The sequence below is a fragment of the Hyperoodon ampullatus genome (genome assembly GCF_949752795.1).
Source record: "Hyperoodon ampullatus genome assembly, chromosome: 10".
Taxonomy (NCBI): domain Eukaryota; kingdom Metazoa; phylum Chordata; class Mammalia; order Artiodactyla; family Ziphiidae; genus Hyperoodon; species Hyperoodon ampullatus.
The window spans coordinates 60,505,230-60,521,882 of record NC_136923.1 but is presented as its reverse complement, the minus strand read 5'-3'; the positions used below and the strand labels follow the sequence as shown (position 1 = coordinate 60,521,882).

The 16,653-nt window shown below is 36.4% G+C and overlaps 1 protein-coding gene across 1 annotated transcript in view; it reads left to right on the top strand.

Annotated features, from left to right (window-relative positions):
• The window catches only part of KHDRBS2 (KH RNA binding domain containing, signal transduction associated 2), a gene marked incomplete at both ends in the record, with an annotated part of 653,704 nt that overhangs the window by 984 nt on the left and 636,067 nt on the right, over positions 1-16,653 (top strand). The gene's annotated exons all lie outside the window — the stretch shown is intronic.

The window sequence follows — 16,653 nt, the reverse complement described above, 5'->3', positions numbered from 1 at the left end:
TAAAGGTACTCAAGATATCTGTAGCAGTCTACACCTGTCTTTTTAAAAACAACTCCAGATTTTTTTTTCTTGATGAATGCCTCATTAATAATAAACTGCTTCATCATCAATTGACTACAATGCAGTTTTGTAGCTTAGGTTCTTATGAACTTACCTATAGTAAAACTAAAAGTAACAACTTTCTCTTCCTCAGCCCTTAAGCATTAAAGGAAATGTTTTCTTTTTCGAGATTTAGTTGTACATAGAAGGAAAAATTCTAATCCTCCATGTATGAGTCAAATAGTCATTAGGTTTATTTAAATGTTTTATTGATGGATTATTATTTAAAACAATAAAGTGTCAGGTGTTTTTCTCTTTTGTATACTAAGTAATTAAGAAAAGCTTTATAATCGAAATATTGAATGTGTGAAATAACTAAACTATTTTTCAAGGAACAAGTTGGTTTTATGGAGGATTTAGGACAGAAAATGCAATCATGCTTACTACTTTCTTGGTTACTGAATGAAAAAAAAAAATAGAACCTAAAGTTGAAAATGAAAGTCAATTAGAAAAATTAAACTCTCCCTCTACTCTCTTAAAAAATAAAGATAACTACATAAAAATAATAGGAATATTGTAAATTAATGGGTAAATGATTAAGATTGTTCAAAATGATTAAAAATGCGGTGAAAAGTCTTCTTAAATCATTTACTTCAATATATTTTCCAGAAGTGTCTTCATTTAGCTGATAATGCTTTAAAATGGAAAAAAAAGTTACAAATTGATCATTTTCTCAAACCCGCTAATTGGACTGCTTTTGGGGACAGCAGACTTGATTAATTCATCCGTTGTTAATGAGAGTTAGTGTACTGAAAACTGCCAAGCTACAGCAATGCGTGTGAGGAGCCCTAAATAGAGAGTGCAAGTATTTCTGCAGCTGGTAAAACAGTCAGAGAAGGCTGTGCACCTGGTTCCTTAACATTTTATTTTTCTCAGGAACTTCGTTTCTTGATACTTAGGAACATGTTCCTATGTACTTTGTAATTTAATTTTTTCCCAGTAGGGGGAAGCATGTTCTGCTTTTGTAAAGAATTAGGAGGAAAACACTCCTAAATATTGAGGAAAACATCTAAGTAAGAAACAGAGAGAGGTGTCCAAATTTCAGAGGAAACATAATGAGGAAAAGAGGTTGGAGGAGGTGATGATAATAATCTTGAGTATATAAAGAGATAGGCCAAAAGAGACACAAGACTTAAATTCTCTAATTGTACCTGAGGCTCTTTATGTGTGCTTATTGAAGAGTGTCCTTTTGAATCTCTAATAAACCTTAACATACATTTTACATTATAGATCTTTCATTATCTTTTCAAAGGCCATCTGCCTAGATTCTTAAGTCTTGTTTCGGATCTCTGTAGGAGAGTGTTGTTGAGATAATTTTATTTCTCACCCCTGGAAATGTACTGATTGAAGGCAGCGGCTATAAATAAACCTGACACAGATGTTCATTTGGAAAGAAGGTGCTCAGTGAAGTACATTTCAGCCAGCACTGTGCAGACCATCTCAAGACTGAGTGAGTAATAAAAATGATCCAGATGATTCAGTTCTTCGAAATGATTTTCTGGAATCTAATACATACAAGAACAGTGATGTAAACCAATGAGCTTTCACAGTGATTTATTTTGCTTTTTTGATTGGTGGTAGATGCAAATCAGTGCTCAATTGTGACTATTTCACTTAGAATTGAAGGCCATAGGGTTAAAAGTGTTAGTTTGTTGGTTATTCTGTTATTTTTGTTGTAGTGTGTTATTTCACTTGTTCCTGCTGTGTACTTTCAGTAGGAATGATTCTGAGAAAGTTAAAGGAAGAGCCCAAACATTTTATGTATTGTGTTGTTACTTAGAAAAATCTTGAATAATATGGTTTGAAGACTGTAGTATGTTTAAGCAGTTAAAAGAATTTTCTTCTGTGATGATAATATTGTTTAATTACCTATTTGTATGGAAGGTGCTTTGGAGTATGATAAAACAGCAAATTCAGCATGATTCTTGAAGTTCCACTCAGCCTCTGAATTTGCTTGCCAGATGAAATTAGACGAGGTTATTTATATCTGTGATACTGCTGGGAAGTGCACTAAACTGTGAATCCAGATACCTGGATTTTAATTCCACTTTTGCCTAAACTGAATCTTGGTAAATTTCCCTTCCCTGGGCCAGTCTCTCAAATTGAGGAGTTGGACTAGATTTCTTTGTAATTCCAATGAAGTCTGGGACTACTGCTGATGCAAAGGAGTGGTGTTTGTGTATTCAGAATACCAAAATCAGTGGCTGAATATTTTGGAAACTTTTTTTCATTCCTTCTTAGTTTAATGATTAATAATACATTTATTGCATTATAATGCAATTTGAAGCATAAACACTATTTTGGGCACTGGGGACAGATTTATGTTTACTGAACCATTCTCAAGGCTTGGGAGCTAAAAATGTATATGCATGGAAATATTCTTGTTTGCAGTAAAGCATGCTTGTCTGCTGACAGACATAGATCTGCTCAAATTTATAGATTCAATTATGGCAATTCCATACCTTTAGGAGGATTAATAAATTCTTGTCCAGTTGAGAGTGTTTTGGGCTCTCTGGCTGGCAAGATTTCCTAACCTGAATTCTTCACAAATATTGGTAGATTCATCATTGTTTTGGTTGACTCATCATATGATGAAGTCAAATATTGCCAAATATCCCAACAGTTCAAGTGATTTTTAAAAAACTCCGGGTGCTTTTTTAAAATATTGGTGAAAAGCTTGCCATTCCATCTAGGATTGGCCTGTTTGCAGGTGTGGTGAATGAGAGGAACATGGATTAATAATTTATCACAAATGCTGACTTGTAGTGATTTAACTACATTGAGATTTTCAGTAAGGATCATTTTTAAACTCAGATGTGTTCCTTGAAATATTTTCCATAAAACATGGTGAGTTCTTAAGGAAAGGTATTTGTATAATTTCTAAAACCAACTTCTGATAAAAAATAGTATTCATGTAACTTTTCCTTTGATTGATGTAATCTCTTTTCTCTCCCAATAAATTTGGGATAATCTTATTTATGTTTCTTAAATAAAAATAAAAATTGGCAAAAAAAAGCTAAGTTAAAGGTATCTTTGATCTGCAGTTAAAACACATTTATCATATAGTGGAGAAATTCTGCTTTAGCAAACAAAACACTTGGGATGGAGTGTTGACACCCCTGCCAACTGTGAAATAAAGGATATTTCATTTATTTCCTTTCTGATTCTCAGTTTCTTCACCTGTAAAACAGCAAAATGAATATCCACCAGCCAGGGTTCTTTTAAAGTTAAAAAATGCTGTTTGTGACTATGTAAGCTATATTTTAAAATAGGAATATTTGTACAACTAAAAGAAAAACATAAGCAGAAATTCTACAAATATAAGATGATGCTTTTAAGGTTTTCCTTAATATTTTAATGGCATTGTGGACTTGACCTCAACTTGAAGCTTGATTTTGTAATAAAATGAGCACTGACTTAACTCTCTGAATCACTGCTGAGTGAAATTTGAACTCATACACCAAATTATGAAATAAATTATCTTATAAAAGATGATTCCAATGAGAGATTTTAAAATATCGTGTTCCCTCCGTCAGTGGTCGCTTGCCTGTGTCTGACTTTAGCCTGGTTAGCTCAGGACCTGGGTCTCTCGAGGCTCATTCTGCACCTGCTTGGCCTCCTCATCAGGCCACATGTCCGACACTCTGAGCAGCTGGTTGCATCCTCCTTTTCATCAAGTGGATCTGTCTTCCGAAGTTCTTCAGCCCCCTACCACTTAAAAAATTCCATACTCCTTTCATTCCCAGAAGGTGAAATTAATTTTTTTGTTCAAGGCTGACTTGTTCACAGCATCCTTAATCCCAGCACCCATCATCCCCTCCAGGTCTGGCCTATTACTGTATCCTTTCTTCAGTAGTTCCAACGTCTTCCTCCCCAGCTTTCCTTGGAGCAGCCTATAAACATGATTCAATTGGAATCACTTAAAAAAATAGAATACTTGTTTCACTTGCTGAAAGTAATAAAAATAACCTCTCTTGACAATTTTTCTCCTTTGTTTCCTTCAAGTTTCTGATGCTATGAGTCCATACAGCTGCTCACTTTCTCAGTTTACCTTCCACAGGTCCTCCGTCTCGCTGCAGTCCTCATCATTGTCTTGCAACCAGAGGCTCCAGTGAGAATCATCTAATTGCCAAATCCAGGAAAATGTGTCTGACCTCTCATCAGGGCGCTTGGCTGCACTTTCCACTATTGTTCTTCTCCCAATTTCTTGGCTTCTCCCTTGGTTTACAAGCACTACACACTGTTGGTTTTTCTCTTCTGTCTCTCTTACCAGTGCTCACCATCTTCCCTCTCTCTCCTCCCCACCCCAACACACACACCCTGTCAGAGTGGTTCATTCAAGATCAGAGTATGACCATGTCACACCTTTAAATGCTATTGTCATAGGGTGGCCACCTCTGACAGCAGGCCAGCAGAGGGAGGGGATGCTGCCTGCCTGGATGCTTCTGGGGGCAGGGAGAGTCCAGGCTCCCCCAGGAGCCTAGGGGAGGGAGGGAGGGGCCCCTTGTTGCTGTTCCCGTGTGGTCTTTAGTGACACCGAGAGGGGTGGGGAGGAGTTCCAGCAGGAGTGAAAGATTCTCTGACACCCCCTGGCTTGGAGGGGGAAGGATGCATTGGTCCTGCTCCTGAGGGTGGACATCCGGGTCTCCACGTGGCCTCTGTCCCCACTGCCAGTGGTACGGAAGCGCTGTTGCCTATTCAGTCCCCCTGCTTCCCCCCAGAGGGAAGGGGTGCCCCTTAACAGTGGAGGGAGGCTGGACGCCCAGGCTCTCTATTTAATTTTTCTTGATGGGGGTGAGCGTGAGACACCGGTTTTTGGGTTTTGTTTTGTTTTCTGTGTTGTTTGGCTGGGGAAGGATGTTTGTTGTCTAAAAGTTTTCTGTCTTGCAAGGTTGCCCTCTTTCTAGTCCTGTGGCCGGAGAGAGCAGGCTTTGCTTGAACCTGTTTTTTTTTTTTTTTTTGGTCTCCTTCTGTTGATATTCCTGGGTTTCCAACCTTTCCAGCTCCCACTTTGGCATATATGAAACACAAGAAAAACTAGCAAAACCACTGCCTGAGTCACATGGTACCCAGCCAGCCTGCCTTCTTCCTGCCCCTTCTGCAAAATCTTCTGTGTTTATTTTATATATAATATCCAGTCTCCATTCATTTGTGTTTTAATTTATTTATTTATAAGATTTTCTTTTGAAGGCAGGTTCAGTCTTGTACATTAATATTTCATTAACTAATTATGTAAGAATGAGCATGACCAGGATAAATCCATCTGGATAATGGACACAATATCTGATCAAAATTTTTTGTTTCTATTAAGTATACAATCTAGATTGGAGCTCTGTGTTCCCATGGCAGCTGTAGAAGGAGGGAAGTTTTGGAGATGATTTTTAGAAACCTTTGGAGATGACTCTCTAGTGTCACCAGCCTTTCCTATGTTCTTATTTGTTTGAACACTTGATTTGATCCCTTTTCTTATCTGAATACAGATTATAAGAAATGTAGCTTAATCGGAATTATATCCTGACACCAGTTGGTTTCTTTAAAGCTATAAACAGTGTAAGACTTAATATATCAATAGATTGTAATATGATCCTTTTCTTACAGAAATGGTGAATTTCAATAAAATAAGTATGATATAGAAATATATATTTTTTAAAAATAATAGAGTACTGGTTAATAGCTGATCTCCCAAAGGAATGTTAGCAGATACCTATGTTATATGACTTCTTCATTTTCTCCAGAGGAGAGTTCTGAAATAATCGCATGTTTTATTTGTCAAAAAGTTGGGAGGTCACAGCCAAGTATCTTGTTGCACAATTTTTTTTTTTTGCGGTACGCGGGCCTCTCACTGTTGTGGCCTCCCTGTTGCGGAGCACAGGCTCCAGACGCGCAGGCTCAGCGGCCATGGCTCACGGGCCCAGCCGCTCCGCGGCATGTGGGATCTTCCCGGACCGGGGCACAAACCCGTGTCCCCTGCATCGGCAGGCGGACTCTTAACCACTGCGCCACCAGGGAAGCCCTGCACAATTATTTTTAACTCTTTTGGGAAGCAAATCATTTGTAGCGTATCCTACATTGCTTACCTTACCCTCAGAGCACTACTTCCAAGAAAATGTTTGCGGTAGAGAGAGATAATTAACATTCAAGAACACCTGAATGACAAAGTTTTCTGTCCTTCACTATAGATGAACTTATAGTTTAGCTACAGTTTGGGGGATGAGTCCTGTGGGGCAAAGACTCAGTGATCGTTGACTATGTGATTGCACGTGCCCTTGAATGTGAGTTGGTAACACCGGTCCTCAGTATGTGTTATTGGTATGTGAAGAGGTATCAGATGTTTAATTTATTAGTTTTTAACAGTATACATAAGATATAAATAACAGTGCATGGTAAGAGCTGCTGGGGTTTACAGACTGCTGGTGTCACAGAGATTCCGAGGAGGTGATTGTAGATCTTCATTCTTTGGTCACTCTGTCAGCATTGGTGAGGAGATACTCTTTGTCACGCAGTGTACTGGATGCTGACACGCCTACCACAATGCATCCACTCGCCAATCCTATGAGATAGTTACTAACATTACCCTATCTTACAAATGAGAAAAATTAAGAATTAGAGAAGTTAATTTACCTCAGATCACACAGCAAATAAATTATAAAGCTGAAACCCAGGCTTTTTTACCCAGAGACAGGGGTACTGGTTACAGCATCCTGTCTCCCATGGGAGAGACACTACTTCAGGCAGGCTTTGCAGGAAGGTCAGATATTAGCATGCAAAGTACTTCGAGGAGATCAGCGTGGTGGTCATCATTCACTTCTGAAATATGTTCCTGAATGCAAGTATTGGATGAATTCTTCCACAGCGTCTTTAAATAAGTATAGTATATAAAAGGCAAATACATTTATAAATGGGGAAATTTACCTTAGTACAGAATTGGGTTAAGGATTATTGAGAGAGCCTACATTTTCAGTGTCTTACATTGACTGGTGTTTCTGAGGGAGTTTAGTTGTGAGATGGTAAAGAGCAGGATAACACTTTTTTTCTTTTTTTGGATCCAAAAGAGGGATTGGAGAACTTTGTGTGATTTGCTGAGACTTTCTTTCCATGTTTTTTGTTTGTTTGTTTGTTGTAAAGAACTGCTTACATTTGCCAAATCCTTCTAGGAAGGAAGAACAACCATAGGTCCTCTCTTGTGTCTTGAGGGAGTGTCAGTTTTGTTTAAAATTTGGGAGTTGAGCAGAGTTCACATGTGGTCAGAAACTGAGAACCCGTTTCACGAGCATGGCCTGATTCAAATGTTATCTAAAGGTAATGAGGCTTTAGGATTTAATAACTTTGAAACAGATTGGTCTGTATTATTACACTTTTATCAGGAATGGCACAATTGATGCCCATTTCCTTCAAAATATTGAAGATTAGATTTTACCTTCTAATAGAAAAGCAGAATGAACATGTTTTCTCTCGAGTATAGCTATTTTTAGCAGGTTCATTATATGTCAGAAAATGATAGACCCTGATGCAACTCAGGAGACAGAGCCTCAGTGACGGAAACTCAGTAGAGGCTGAAGGAGAAGAAATCTGTTCATTTTTAGAAGAAAGGGATGACTGGAGTAATAGCTACTTTTCTTGAACATATACTGTGGGTCACGTCCTTACATTATATCCATAAAGACAGGTAATATTGCCCTTACATTATGGGAAAGATAAAGAGTCAGATTAGAGGATAGCCTAATCCATTTGGATTTTTAAAGTATTAAATCAGAGGTTAAGTAAATGTCCAACTATAATGTGAAAGTCTCAAAAAGCAACCATTAAACATTGAAACACTAAACAGTATTGCAGAATATGACTTGTTTAAGGAAATACCAAGATCTTGCTTTGAAAAACTTTTAGGAGAGTTAAATATCTGTTACTAGAGAATTTGTTTCCTTTAAAATAATTTCCTTTAGGAAATTTAAGGAATTTGATTTTTAGAAATTTCATTTACATGTAGAAATACACTCACTGTATAAAAGAAGACTATAAAATGAAAACAGTAACATGAATACATAACAGAATACAGTTCTTACTGTATATTTAGGTATGTAAATGTGAGTGTTAAATAAGTATCATCCATATCTCCATATAGTCTGTTTTTCTTCTTAGAAGCCAAAAACTAGAAGCTGCCTTTAATCCATCTAAGATCTGGTGCAAGAGGGGGCCTTTAAGGAATTGTGTGAAAATGAAAGTCATTTGATGTGCTGAGGAAGATGGCAATTTGTTATATGCAATTGTTTTCGAATGGACTTCATGAGGATAGATGGCTCTGTAGTAAGCTAGTATTCTGAAATTAGTGAAAGATTGGAAGTTATATCATATCCATATAAAGAAAATCTGGTAGAAGAAAGCGTTATGATAATTAAAAGCCATTTAATGGAATTAGATGAGGTGATAAGTATTTGGAATGAAGTACAATAAGCCAAATGGTTTCTCTTTGAGTAAAATGAGCAGACTGTATATGTGTGTGTGTGTGTGTTAAGCATATACGAAACAGGTGATAAATGAGAAACAGTACAGACTTGGTCCAATTGGTTGCTATTATCTGTATTACTATCTGAGACCTACTTTTAGGTGGAGGAGAGGACAGAGTCACAGGCAATTAAATACGCAATCTCCATAGGATCTGAGAAATGCAATGACAAGGCAAATAGATGATGCTTTAGGAGCCCACAGAGATCGTGGGCTGCCTCAGTGGGAAACGCCATGTTAGTTGAGATCTAACACAGAAGTAGGGTATGGTGGAGATTCAGTGAAGAAGGGGTTATAATCTGGGAGAATGATACATGGATACAGCGAACATGTCCAAAGCCTGAAAAGAAAGAGAACATTTGTTTTGAATAGAAGTTAAGTGTGATATTATGATTTACAATAAGATATATATATATATATATATATATATATATATATATATATATATATATATATATATATATATATTGATCATCTTACCTGTTTCTGGCCAGAGCTCCTAAAACTCTTGGAATTTCCTAAGAGAGATGTAAAGGTGTCTTTTGTAATGTAAATAAGGTGACTTTTTGAAAAGCCCATAGGTAACTTAAAGTTGGGGCCTGGTTGCCAGGGAACCCAACTGGTAATTAGAGGGTAGGAACTTTCAGTCCTACCTCTCCGTCCCACCCCCCAGACCTTTGGGGAGAGGGGCTAGAGCTTGAACCAGTGCCAGTTGCAAGTGATTTAATCAACCGTGCCTATGTAATGAAACCTTTATAATAACATAGAAGGACTGGATTCAGATTTCTTCGAGATTGGTAGCACGTGGAGATCTGGGGAGAATGCTGAGCTCTGAAAAGGCTTGGTAGCTCCGCACTCTTTTCCAGACCTGCTCTGTGCATCTGTTCCACCCGGCTGTTCCTGAGTGTATCACTCTATAATAAACAGATGTTCTAGTAAGTAAGATGCTTCTCTGAGTTCTGTGAGCTTCTCTAGCAAATTAATTGTCCCCAAGGAGAGGGGGGGCCCTGGGAACCTCTGGTTTACAACCAGTAGGTTAGAAGTACAGGTAACAGTCTGGACTTGCAACTGTCATCTGAAACACAAGAAAGGGGTCGTTGGAATTGGGTCCAGGAACCCAACAGATTAAATATGCTTGGAAAATACAGTAAAAGAGAAAGCATGTAGAAAAGTGGGTCTAAAGAGAATGGTAAAGGCTTATCACACATGTCTTGCAAACTATGTTAAGAAGTTTGGACTTGTCGACTGTAAAAACTGCACAATCTAAAAGAACATTTATATAAAGTTGAAGAAAGAAGTGATTTATGATGATAGAAATCAAAATAGTGGTTGCCAAAGGAATGCAGAGTCATGGTAAAGCTGTATAAGGAGAGTCTCTGGGCTGACGGAAATGTTCTCTATCCTTGTCAAGAGCCCTGCATATACAGCTTATACAGTTATCACAACTCATCAAATTGTAAACCTAAAAACTGCATTTCACTATTCATAAGATTTGCCTCAATTTTTTTTTTAAACAAAGTGGAATAAAGAAAAGAATCTTCATTGATTTCTGCTGTTGGATAAATATGGCAGGTAAACTTGCAGAGGATTCATGAGATGATTGATGATTGATCCGTGGTATAGTTGACAAGAGCCTGTATCATAGATGAGGAAGCAAAGGTTCAAACAGATTTAGAAATTGGCCCAGAGTCACAAAGCAGCCAAATGGCAGATCTAGGATTCAAACACTAGTGTTTTGACATCACCTACTGTGTTCTTTCTTTTATAACAGTAGCTCTCAAATAATTTTTATCACATTCCAGAGTAAGAAATAACACACACACACACACACACACACACACACACACAAAATAAATAAATAAATGTTTCATAAAGTAATGCTTAACCTTAAAATAAATAAAGTTTTGCATATGCAGATGTTTTTGTTCAGATCCAACATAGTTAATATTTCCTCCAGTGCCAAAACAAATCTTGGAAAGATAATACATACATCTTTTCACACTATAATGTCACTTAGTGTGGAGAAATGCTCATAATACAAGCTTAAAGGATCTAAATGTCCAGCACATTCTGGTGCCCATCTCATGCTCACTGTGGATCACTGATCAGAATGGAGGCAGTAAATTTCTACATTGACTGTAGAATCACAAATTCATGGGGAAAATGTATCAAGAAGGTGGAAGTGGTCAACAAAGTCACATGTGACGACAAGTCCTAAGAACCCTCAAAGAAAAAAGTAGGTGCATGCGATAGATGTGGGATTAGGAAAGACTCAGAAGCTCAAAGAGTATGCACTCTTTCTTCTTCTTAAGTTCAACATAGTCTTGAAATTTATCCATGTTGCTACATTTATCGATAGTTTATTTTTCCTTGCTGAGTAATGTTCCATTGTATCAATATCTCACAATTTGATTATCCAGTCTCTTGTGAATGGACATCTGGACTGTTTTCAGGGATAGCTTATTATGCTTATTATGAATAGGCTGCTATGAATGTTCATGTGCAAATTTTTGTGGACATGCATTCTCTTTACATAAAACAGAATTGCTGGGTCTTAGAATGTGTGTGTGTGTGTGTGTGTATGTGTATGTGTATATATGGTAAACTTTATTTATATTATATGGGATTGCAAAATAATTTCCTAAAGTGCTTGCACTGTTTTATTTCTCACCAACATTGTATGAAAACTCTGGTTTTCTAATTGCTTGCCAGTACCTGAAGTTCTCAGTCTTAACAACAGCTATTCTAGTATTTCAAGTGGTAGCTTATTGTAGTTTTTGTTTGTTTGTTTGTTTGAATCTTTTTTAAATTTTATTTTTTATTGAGGTATAGTTGATTTACAATGTCATGTTAGTTTCTGATGTACAGCAAAATGATTCAGTTATTTTTATTTTTATTCAGATTTTTTTTTCTATTATAGGTTATTATAAGATACTGAGTATAGTTCCCTGTGCTATACAATAGGTCCTTATTGGTTATCTATTTCATACATAGTAGTGTGTATATGTTAATCCCAAACTCCTAATTTATCCCCCCCTTTCCCCTTGTAATATGCAATTCCTTGATGATTAATGATGTTGAACATGTTTTCAAATGCATTTTGGCCATTTGTATCTGTTATCTTACTTGAAACAATTGGTTAGAATGTTGACACACTTTTAATTGGATTATTGGTCTTTTGATTGTTGGTGGAGTAATTTGTATATTCTGGATTTGCATCCTTTGTGAAGTATACATACTGCAAATATTTTCTCCCAATATTGTGGCTTAGCTTTTAATTTTCTTAAGTATCTTTTGAAGAGCAGAAGCTAATTTTTTCCTGAAGTCTAATTCATTGTTTTTTTCTTATACTTCAGTGTTGTGTCCTCCCTAGGAAATCTTTGCCTACATCAAAGTCACAAAGGGTCTTCTCACTATTTTTTTCTAGAGGCTTTATGGTTTTAGCTTTTAAGTATAGGTTTATGACACATCTAGAGGTAACTTTTGTATATGGGGTCAAGATAGGGTCAAAGTTCTTTTTTTTTTTTAAGATTTAAATATCCAGTATCATTTACTGAAAAGATTTTCTTTTGCTCATTATCATGTTTAAAGTGTTAAAAGATATAGTATATAGTTTAAGCACATAAAATATAGAGAAATAAAGATCATAGTGTCTAAGTATATGTGAACTGTCTGCAATATTGACCCTCAGTATGTTTGTTCCAATACAAAGGCAACAATGGCTGCCTTAGAATGATTAAGCATGCCATGTTTTTGGACTGTGCTTTAAAATTATATATAGCTATATGAATTTTTTGCCATTTCCTCAGAATTTAGAACATAATCTTTTAAGAACATTATGAATACACTTTCCTTACTATAACTGAGGAGGAGGCTAGCCGTCCCAGAGGCCTTGAAGTTTACTGACTATGACAAGGATAACATTCTTTCAATAAAGAAGTAAGGTACTTGCTGCTATTCAGCAGTAGTGATATCTAGTAAAATTTGAACAATTGCCCTGTCCTCACTAGCAAAGTAGGTTCTAGAATCACAAAATAGTGGGTAAAGTAGATGCATTAAACATTTTATTTTAAAAAAAGACCATATAATTTTAGATAGTAGGTTATATGTTTTTTCTAGTTTTGCAGGTAAAAAATATATTGTACAGAAACAATACACTGTACAAAATTGACAAATCTACCCTGGGTAAAATAGGTACACCTGCAGACGAACAGCTGGGACCAACATCTCCATCCACAGTGATAGCCCATTGATACTTCTTGATCATCAGTGGCATATTAAGAGACAGCATCGCAATTACCCTGAAATGTGACATAGTTTTGGAAACTGCCCTAGGGCATAAGTGACTGGTGACTTTAGATTAATCCCTAAAGCACAGGTACCATACCACTATGACTTCGTAAACACACAGGTGCCCATCATGTCAACACTAATAGCCAAAAAGAAGATTTAACAATGATCCAGACTGACACAGTACATCAGTGCTGGATTCTGACAAGGTAATTCTTGGGGGAGTGTGTTTATACAGGCAGGAAGGCTACTCCCTGAAGGAAAGTGGTTGTGTTCTGGGTTTTAGAAATAGGGATGTAGTGGACAATTTCTGTTTGGATCTGGACAAGAAATAAAATGAATTTACATGCCATCAAGTGAGATAGCCTTGTGAAGTACTGAAGTCTGTTCCTGTGGGGGTATTTAAAACCTCCTATAGAAAATTGAGAAAAGGAAAAATAACTATTTTGTTTTTCTCAAAAGATATATGTTGATACTTCCTTGGAAATGGAAGTTTGGATTAGATGATTTATGAATATCAATTTTATCTCATTTTAAAAATTTCGTAGTATCGAACAATAATTCTTTATTTACCATAAAGGAAAACTGCTTTTGAAATTTGTCTGAACATGAAATGTTAGAGTGTATGATTTATGTTAAATAATAGTTTATAGATATATTTAAATCCCTGAAAGAAAATGTCTTTTTTATATATGTATCAGACTTTCACAGTATTAGTTTTAAGATCCACATTAGGTGAATAAGGAGAGAAAAACAGTCTCTGAAGTGTCTGATGTTTACTGTTAGTAGCTCATTTTGACCACTTCCAATTAGAAATGAAAAAATAAGTACAACTTTCTTAGATGCAATTCACTTTCTAGTTCCTGATGACTGATATCATATAACTGATGTTTCACAGGATTCTCTAAGTTTGTTTTGACCCATATTCTCTTAAAACCCTGACCCACTTCTTCAGGGCACTGAATTACTCACCCTTGTTCACTTGGCTGCTGCCAAAGGGATCAGAGCAGCCACCCGACTTTTTCTGGTGAGAAATTGGCATTAAAGGAAAGAGGTCACCCAGTTTGGGTTGGTTTCTGATACAGGGGAAAAGTAGACTCTGGGGTTGTAAGTCTGTTCTTCAGAACAAAACAGATACACAGACTGAGGCCATTCCAACGAGGTCTTTCCCGGGCCACAGCTAACCTTACTTCCTTGAGAAACCCCAGGATTTTGCCAAGATACACACTTTTCTGATAATTATTTAAGGTGGCTCTGTTTTATGTTATTTGCAACCAAAATAACTTTGACTAAGAGAAAACAGAACTGATCTTAGGATAATAGCAATCTTTTTTTTTCCTCCCTCCCTCCCTCCTTCCTTCCCTTCCTTCCTTCCTTTTTTCCTTCCTTTCTTCCTTATTCCCTCCCTCCCTCCCTTCCTTATACAGCAGGTTCTTATTAGTTATCTATTTTATACATATTAGTGTATATATGTCAATCCCAATCTCCAAATTCATCCCACCACCATCACCCTCCCACCCCACGCTTTCCCCCTTTGGTGTCCATACATTTGTTCTCTACATCTGTGTCTCTGTTTTGCCTTGTAAACTGGCTCATCTGTACCATTTTTCTAGATTCCACATATATGTGTTAATATACGATATTTGTTTATCTCTTTCTGGCTTACTTCACCCTGTATAAAAGTCTCTAGGTCCATCAACGTCTCTATAGATGTCCCAATTTCATTCCTTTTTATGGCTGAGTAATATTCCATTGTATATATGTACCACATCTTCTTTATCCATTTGTCTGTCAGTGGGATTTTGGTTACTTCCATGACCTGGCTATTGTAAATAGTGCTGCAATGAACATTGGGGTGCATGACTTTTTTTTTTTTAAATTTAAGCTTCCTATTTTAGAAAGTATATTTTTTACACATAATTTAAGCAAAATTATGTAAGCAACCATAAAAATATGAAGTTCAGTATGAGTACACTAATTTGTTGAACAAGTAGGGTGCACAGAAAATAATGAGAAAAGAACCTGAAACTTTTCTATCACTCTCCATTTATCTTATTCTGCAAGATGAATTTTTCCCTGTCTTTCTAGAAGAAAACTAGGATGCATTCTATATTCTTCTGATGATTCTCAAATAATAAAAGAGATTTTTAGGTACTTCTAGTCATAAAGACAACTTGAGTTCAATAATTAACATGCATCTTTATTCTGGCTTGTTGTTTTCAACTCCTTGGTTGATGCCTAGATATCTGGAGTTACACCTCTAGGTGCTTTCTATTGAGGTTTCTCATCCCCTTAGCAAGCTGTCTTGAAGAGTTCTGTGCACCCCATGCTAGCTCCCTACAGTTCATAGCTCTTACCTGGTACATGGGGTATGTGTTCTAAGCATCCTTTGCTCTGACAAACCATGGGATATGGGACCAGTCCTAACCCAGCCCCCTCACCTTCTTTCGTAGCCAGTTCATTTATAAAGCATTCACATTTTTAAATCATATTAGTTCAGAGGAAGACCCTAGTTCACTATATTTTCCAAGTTCAAGGGAACATGGGGATTTGACCTCTAGATCCCTGTCAAAGGGAAGAAACTGTGCCAGGTACCAATACATTTTCCAGCTGTTATCTATTTCAAAGTTTGTCTCAACTTCATAGAACCACTTTTGCCGACGTGTCACTTCCCTAAACAGCCTGCATCAGCCAGAGGTATAAAAATGCAGCTATTTTGAGCCTCTGCAGGACACCTCTGACAAGCCATGTTGTTACAGCGCTCTTGATGGGACTGACTGAGGGTTTGCAGGGCCTTCATTTCAGGATAACTTCTTCCCAGTCCTTCTTCATTTCCCTTTTCCACAAGAGTTATCCCTAACAAATATCCTGCATACGAAACTCCATCAGGTAATCTATTGCCAAGCAACCAAACCTGAGAAGTTCTGTGTGATGGTTTTACATTCATTTTGGATTTTATTGATAGCATCTGTTGTTTTGAGGATCCAGATAAAATTGATACTAAGATGCTTTTCATTACTGCCGTGTGTGTGTGTACACATATATATGTATATACATACACATCACTGAAATGTTCAAAAATTCTGTGCACTCATTTCTTGGATGGAACATAATTAAACTTATCACACCAAGTCCCCAATTTATCTGACTACTGAGTTCATAGTCACTTGCATTTAGCCCTACGTGGCACTAAATCCTTTGTAGTGTATTTGTATATTTAATTTTTTTCATTTTTGCTAATAGACTGCGTGATGAATGATCAGTTATTTGCTTACAGTACGTGTTCAATAAAATATTTAGAGTAAATGGATAACAAATATAAAATAATTACTACATAAGCTAATATTATGCCTTGTTAACATTAGTTTTTCCTAAAAACAGCAGATTATGTACCATGAACATAAACTTTATAATTTTAATTTTATAACAAAAGCCTACACAACACAATAATGATACAATAATTTCATCATGTAATTTTATCACAATTAGTTTAATAGTACATCTTCATTAACACAATTTCCTTCTTTGAACATTAACATTACCTACAGTTAGCTACATTTATATCTCAAGAGATATTATGACTTTTGTAAATAATCTAATAATTACTCTAACAGTATTATTTTGGATTAATATTTAATGTTTTCTCTAAAAATTTCTAACCTTTAAATTAGCTTTATTTTGTTTTCAGAAAAGCATACACAACAAATTCTCATGATATTCATTAGGATAGGCTAAACTGATATAAAAATGACTCAAAAGTATAAT